The sequence below is a fragment of the Rousettus aegyptiacus genome, unplaced genomic scaffold, assembly GCF_014176215.1.
Source record: "Rousettus aegyptiacus isolate mRouAeg1 unplaced genomic scaffold, mRouAeg1.p scaffold_m13_p_9, whole genome shotgun sequence".
Taxonomy (NCBI): domain Eukaryota; kingdom Metazoa; phylum Chordata; class Mammalia; order Chiroptera; family Pteropodidae; genus Rousettus; species Rousettus aegyptiacus.
The window spans coordinates 54205447-54213167 of record NW_023416312.1 but is presented as its reverse complement, the minus strand read 5'-3'; the positions used below and the strand labels follow the sequence as shown (position 1 = coordinate 54213167).

General features: G+C 36.2%; 1 pseudogene; it reads right to left on the bottom strand.

The window, feature by feature from the left end:
• Window positions 1–936: 936 nt before the first annotated feature.
• Window positions 937–7466, bottom strand: LOC107502382 (annotated as a pseudogene).
• Between the last annotated feature and the right edge of the window lie 255 nt (window positions 7467–7721).

The following is a 7721-nucleotide window of genomic DNA, read 5'->3' as shown; positions in this document are numbered from 1 at the left end:
TAAATGACATTATTCATTTGCTATAGTCATACACATATAACCAACTTAGTTTCATTTTATTTTTAATTGATTCACTGGCATAAAATTATCATTCAATATATGATCCATTTAAAATTTATCAAGGCTTTATAATCACTATTGTAAGCATCACTAATATTATCAATATTAATGCAATTGCTATGGCTTTATTGCTAATCATGAACACTTGTTAATATACTGCTATTAATAATAATGAACATTATCTCATGGTGTAAAATATTCAAACTGTGAAGATTTTAAATCATATTGTTAATATAGTTACTTTTTTCTAAAATTTATTTCAAGCATTAGCAGTTTTATTCCAGTATAGATCTTATAGTCTGTTTTGATTAAATAATGAGGCCCTACTATGTTTAAAATCCAGAGCTAGATACCAAGGAAATACAGTAATATAAGAGTCTAGGCCTTTGAGGAACTTGTAGTCTAGTTGGGAAGACAAAGCGCATTGCAGATCAGAGAATCTCTGGGTGGGAAAGGTCCTTGTTTTGTTCTGCTCGGGTTGCTTTAACAAAATCTAATAGACAGGGTTGCTTAAACAACAGACATTTATTTCTCACAGTTATGGAAGCTGGGAAGTCCAAGACCAAGGTGTCAGCAGATTTGGTGTCTGATGAGAGCCCTCTTGCTGGCTTATAAATAGCCTCTTTCTCACTGGGTGCTCACGTGACCTTTCCCTGGCACATTTTCATGGAGAAAGAGATGTCTCGATCTTCTTTTTTTTTTTTCTTTTTGGATTTACCAGGTTTTTATGATTTGTAAGTGCCATTTAAAAAAAAAACATCAGTCCGTTAAACCATATAGAAATAAGTTTGTGAAAATTTGTAAAACAAAACATACTTTAAACCTGTTTAAGTATAGAGATTATCTAAAATTCCTGATTTTGCAGGCATTTCGTAATTATGTTATGACAACCAAGTAATCCTCAACTTCAGTTGGAGTAAGTCTCCTAAATCCAGCTTCATTGTAGATTTCAACTTCTATGTTATTCTCTGTCATTTGCTCTTCAAAGCTTTCCTTTATGGTTAAGACGGCTGTATGAATGGCATCTTCAAGTTCTAGATCTTCATTATATCTTTTCTCAAGGAAAGTTTACCCATTCATATAATTCTTTCCCATTGCTGTGGCTTTCCAGGCAAGGTAAGCCCCAAATGGATCTGAGTGAAATAAATATGGCCATTCTTCATTCCAACAATAATTCATAAAGAAACTCCAAATAGATGAACATCACCTAACTGGGTATATTCTTGCATCACAGAAGCTACTCTCTGTACCAGCTGAACTGTGGAAATTTGTTCCTGGTAAACAAGATAGTATTGCTGAGCTGCTTTGCAAGCCCTGTGTATAAGCCCTCTGTAATCTGGGTCCATTCCACTTTACACCAAGTTTATACGTTTGGTAGTTGGTTCCACTTTGTGTAACCTTTACAGATTGGATTTCTGTTTCTTCTAAGTTGCTGATATCACACCATTTTCAGCTTTAATTCCTGCTTAAAGGACTCGTCTATCTACAGCAACCAAAGCATATCCAATCTGTAAAAGTTTGCCGGATGGGCTGAATGTAGTCAATGAAAAGCTATAATTGCTTTGCTATCTTTACCCAGAGAGTCTCTTTCTCTTATTCTAAGGGCACTAATCCATCCTTCATGACTTAATCTTACCTTAATTACTTCCCAAAGGCCATACTTCCTAATACCATCACATTGGGAGTTAGGGCTTAAACATAAGAATTTTCAGGGGATACAAACATTAGGCCAATACACGGTCCCTAGAACTCTTTTTGTTTATATGATCCTTAAGTTCTCTACACCCCATAAAATAGTTACACTGTCTCTTATTAAGTATTTCCAATGGCAGGAACTTTATTATCTCTTGAGGCAGCAGCCTATTATGTGTTAAAACAATTCTGAATATTAGAAAGTTCTTTTTGAATTGAATTGAAAGTAATCTCCCAATCATTTTTAAACATTGGCCCTGTTTCTATCATTTGGTGCCCTATTAAAAACCATTATATTTGCTCTCTATTATAGAAGTACTCAGAGTAGTCAAAGATAATTAGCATAGCACTTCTTGCTTATCCCTCAAACTTCTCTAAGATAAGCATCCCTAGTCTCCTCAGAAATTCATCCTATGTAAGGTCGTGGTTTTAATCTTTTTAATCTCCTGGATATTGGCCTTTCTATATGCATAAAATGTTAAATAATAATACAATATTGTACACGTTAAGTGCCTGATAAGTAATACAGCCAATGAGAGTTACAGGAATTCAGAAATGGGAACACTAACCGAGGTTCAAGAGATCGGGCAGGGTTTAGTGGATGAAGTCATACTTGTACTTGGTTTTAGACACATAAAGGTGAGAGAACCTAATGTGTAAAAAAACCCAAAGTTGAATTTTATGTGACTTCTTCTGGACCATGTTCAGTTTAGTTCAGATCAATTGCATGCCAAGTACAGGCATTGAATTATACGCATACCTTGTTTCATTGCACTTCACAGATATTGTGTTTTCAACAAATTGAAAGCAAGACCTACATCAGCAAAAAAAATTACAACTTGCTTTAGTGAGATACTCACTTTATTGTGGTGGTCTGGAACCGCCCCACAATATCACCGAGATATGCCTGTACTCCACTGAAATTCATAAAACAAAAATTTGTACTAAGTTTTATTAGTTTTTGTCCTATATTCTCTCTAACAAAAAATAGCCAATTTTTTTATGTGTGTTTATGTAAAGCAAGTGGCATATGTATTGCATTTCAGTGACTACCTCAGTTTTAAGAACATCCCATGAGTTTTAAGTGTATTCTTTGGAGTGGGGTGATTTCATTCTGATGTTATTTGCCAGGGAGAGACCTCACATGCCATGAATTAGGTGCTTCTCAAGCAGAAGGTTCTCCTGATGAAAACACCACATAATCTAAGTTTTGTTTCAATGGAGTCCAGTCAATCCAAGACCCAAACAAATGTAGCATTTTCTATGAAACTTTCACTGACTCACAAGTTGGAAGTGAAAAGGACTAAGGAAAGAAAGGAGAACATGGATGGGATGAGTAAGGACACATTTATGTACTTAATAGATAAGCTGCAGGTAGGATGAACATACTGTACTAGCATATGTGGTGTTCAAAAGATAAGCTGTGTTGCATATAGTGACATGGTATACTATGTGTATAATATATGCTGTGTAACCTGTGTGATGGAGGTATACATATGGCAGTGCTTAGGTTAGTTTTATCTACTTAGGTCAGAGAATGGTTGGCTGTATTGGGATGGTTGAACTATTTGGACAAAAACCCAGTAAGTAGCTTTTCTAAAGGGCCAAGTTCTAAGTATTGATAATGTGCAAAGTTTCCTATAGTAAATCTCTTCCTACAGCTGGAAAATATATATTAATTTATTCATTATTCACCAAATAATAACTGACCATTTTTTGCATATCAACACCATAACAGGCCCTGGAGATGGTGAACAAAAACAGACAGGTCTCTTTCTTTGAGGTCCTCATAGCCTAGTCAGAGAGACAAATAATAATGTAATATCATATGCATAACTATCTATTGACCTAACTGTTCTAATGGAAAAGAATAGGGTGCTATGGAAGAATAACTGAGATGTGTGTCCTTAAGTGTGGTCGGTGTATTCTCTAGTATACCTAGAGACATCAGCCAGTTGCTGGTGTAGGCCTTGGTGGCATTACCCTCAAGAGGTTGGTTCTTCGTTTGGGCCCTTACAAGACTGAAGTCATAACTTATGACACTTAAAGGATGTCACTGTAATTAGTCTACTATATATCTGTCTCCTCAGTATAATGTGAGCTCCTGGAGGGAGGAAAGCCTGTATCTCTAGCCCAGTGCTTGTCACACAGTATGAGTTCAATGCATATTAGCTGGATGACTAAATAAGTCCTCCTGCAATATAGTACAGGTTAGAATTATATCCTGGGCCAGCACTTTTTAGCAGTAGTTCAGAATCACAAAACCTCTTTACCTCAATTATGTTCTCATTTTCCTGTATATCAGATGGTACTATTTTATTATAGAATGAAACTCTGTATATTCCACTCTTTTTAACTATAGGCTCAATTTCAAAGTATGTATTTGAAGCTCAATTAGAGATCTATAAATCGAAGTTCTTTTAAAAAATATTATTTAGAAAATAAGAAAACTCTGCATTAGAGAGTTAAGTCTAATTAATTATTGGTTTCGGAGCAAAGCTTTAAAATGCCAAATAAATGCCAAATGCCTTCAATGAATGTATTGGGCTAAATACATCGTGATGTTAAATCTAAACTTGATTGTGACTGTGGTGAGGGGTTTAGAAAACTTTCCATTATTTTTGGGGGAGAGTAATTATTTTTAATATGCAGTCAGTTTAGTGCTTCATTGGCCCTTTTGCTTCTCAGTTTTATTACTAAACCTTCTGCTAAAACCTTTTCTAGAGGCTAAAACCCAGTATATTTAACTTATACCCCAGAATGAGATAGGGCTATTACAGAAACAGGACTGTGAAAAGAATTTAGATAGGTAATTTTTTTCTGGTTGGCCTGCCATAATAAATAAGAATAACTCAGATGATTATAGTGCACAGTAAGTATGCTAAAAAATGACTCTGAGTCAGACAGTGACACAGCCTTTGAGACTCTCTTGACCCTCGTGGTGGAGGCCTCAATTAATTAGCCAGCTTAAATTCAGTCAAGGAAAGGATACGTTCCCACAAAAGTGAAATTCTCCTTAGTGAGCTGTTAATTGTTTATATGCACACTGAAGTTGCCTGATGATATTTCTTCTAATATTACTAACGGATTCTTGACCCTGCTACTCCAATGGCCTTAGGCAAAATCTATCATAAAAATGCAGGTGTGCTTAGCAGGTATAATAAAAGTATAATAAAAATGCAGATGTGCATAGCAGGTTTGTCAGTTGATATGCTCATATCAGCTTAAAAGAACTTCACATTTCTATAAATTAAGAAATGAATCACTAGTGCACTGGTTCTCTGATTGCCTTCTCTTCATCATTTTCTCTGCAGGCCCAGACTGACTAGGCTATTTTACAGGAGTTGGAGATGACTCATTACCCCACATTACTTTGTCTCACAGATGGCATCATTTTATCTTATGCAGAAAGATACTGACAAGTGACATTGTTACATTGATTTTATTATATTAGGCTGTAGAGAGCACTGGCTGTGATGAATATATAATCTGGGACAAGAGTTTGCATTTGGGACTTGGGGCTTGGTAGGGTAGCCAGGGAGAAAAAAAAAGAGATTTTTTTTAAAGGGCATATAGAGGTTGGAAAGTGAGAAGTGTTAAGAGAGAGTGCATTCTCTATCTAGGCAAGATATTACTTTCTATACATCAGAGAATACTGAAGACCCATAGATGATTCTCAAGCTAATCTAGTCATTTGGCACTGGAAAGTAGTTTTTAAACTGTGCTAAAACTGTTGACCCAAAGCTTTTCAATTCTTGCCCATAGTTACAGACTTGCTGATAATTTTCATTAACCAAGGGACCTAGGGATGCTATAGGGCTGAGCTAATAATTGTCTTCTTGCCAATGCTGAAATGATAGGGCAGCAATTTCTTTATTAAGTCAGTATGAGAGATATGAATCCTTTAAAATGAGTGTTTGAAATATGTGTGTTTGCATATGTGTGAATGTGTGTGAGAGTGTGTCGTAAGCATGTGTGTGTAGCATATGGATGGATATGTGTGTGAGTGTGTGTTGTGAGTATGCATGTATGAATGCTTTCCTTTAGTAGTGATCACTGACTGCAAGTTTGGAAGGAGTGGGAATATGTGAGAATTCTGGAATAACTGGAAATATAAGTTGTGTCTTATGTAGGATAAGTCAGAAATAATTTTGTAGAGTTTCCTCTGACATATTCAGGAAAAAAAATTGTCAGCTGGGTAGACTCCTCTATTTCTCTGTAAGAAAGCATGATGTTTTATTATAGGTACCTGTCATTGTGAGAATGGAATTATCAAAGCTTGTTACACAAAAAGGGCTCATTACACTCAGCAAAGCCTGCAGATGCCAGTGTAATGTACTATTATAGCCAAATAACAAAGTACTCCTTAAGGATCTTAATGCCACCTATTAAAACTCAGAATTTCCAGATCAAAACCAAATATACTTTCTTGCTAGTGTATCAGGTATTAATTTTACTCTATCTGAAACTCTGGATATAAGAAATATCCCATTATTTTCTAATCTAAATTAAATTTGACCTGAAGTGCCCCTTTATGGGGGCCCTGGGAAGAATTTAATATCATTTATTATTGGGTCTCCTTTCCCACTTCTCCAGAGTTGTGGGAAGGCAATGGGGATTTTATGCAATATTTCTCAAGAATTTGAGAAAGTGTCTTAGTGACTTGGTCCACAAAAGTCCTCACTGATGTGCTTATTAGTCAAAGGTCCTTTTTTTACTCGGTGTGGCGGTATCACCTCTTCTCTGACCTGCTTGGGCAAAGGGTTTGGGGCTGGGAGAGAAGGTCTAACACATTTGTTCTCTAGATAGAACTCACCTGAAGTTTCATCTGTTCCCCACAGACTCTCAGGGTTTTAAAGTATGTGTCACAGCTGTTAGGGGACCACACAAAAAGCAGTCATTTCTCCAGGCTTGGGGACACTCTCATAATTCCGGGTCAGCTATTTTTCCTGCTTATCTTTCCAAGCACTTCTCTCCATCCCGTCTCTCTTTGGGATGATTTTACATAAACCTTTCACAATGGAGCTTTAGAGACACATGTTTGTCACTCTCTCCAGTTAGAGAGTGGGACAGGAAATACTGGAATCTGTCTATTTTATTCAGATTACTTGATAGCAGTAGTTTCATGAACTAAAGAGCAACTGTTCCTATCACTGCAGAGTGTTATGTGTTCCACGTAGTTGCCATTATTGATTAACAAATCGTGAGGACAGAGATACTATGTCTTAGACCCAAAACCATTCTGGACTAATCTTCCCAAAATATGGCTCCATTGCAGCACTCATCTCCTTTAAAAAATGAGTGGCTTCTCATTGACTATCAAATAAAACTCTTCTGACCTCTACAACATCGTCTCCACCTACCTTTTCAGTTTTTTTCTCCTGTCATGCTCCACTATCTGAACATTGTTATCTGAATGCTATCACCTGTGTGCCTTGGCTTATGCTGACTTTAAACATTTTTTTAATCTTATTTAAAAAAATATTCTTCAATTACAAATGACATACAATAATATATTAGTTTCAGATATACACATGGTGATTTGGCATTTATATACTTTATAAACTGTCTCATCCTATTCTTAGCTGAGTGCCCTCCCTTGGTATTTACCTGTGGACATCCCACTCATTACTCAAGGTTCGACCAGATGCCAGGGATTCTTTCCTGGCTCCTTTCATTTGATTTATTTCTTTCTCCTTTGAACCCCAGAACATTTCATTTGTCCTTCTCTTTTTATAATTCTCATATTCTACCCTAGACTGCAGTTACTTGTATTTTTGCTCTAGTTTTTCAACTAGATTGCACATTTCCTGAGGGCAAGTATAGTGACCAAAGACTGAAAAATCTCCTATGGTAGTGCCTAAAAGACCAGACATTCAAAAATCCATTTTGAAACGAATAGATTATATCCCAAACCATTTTAGGTCAAACATTGTTTTCTCTCTGTTCCTACAGTGCCTCCAGATGTC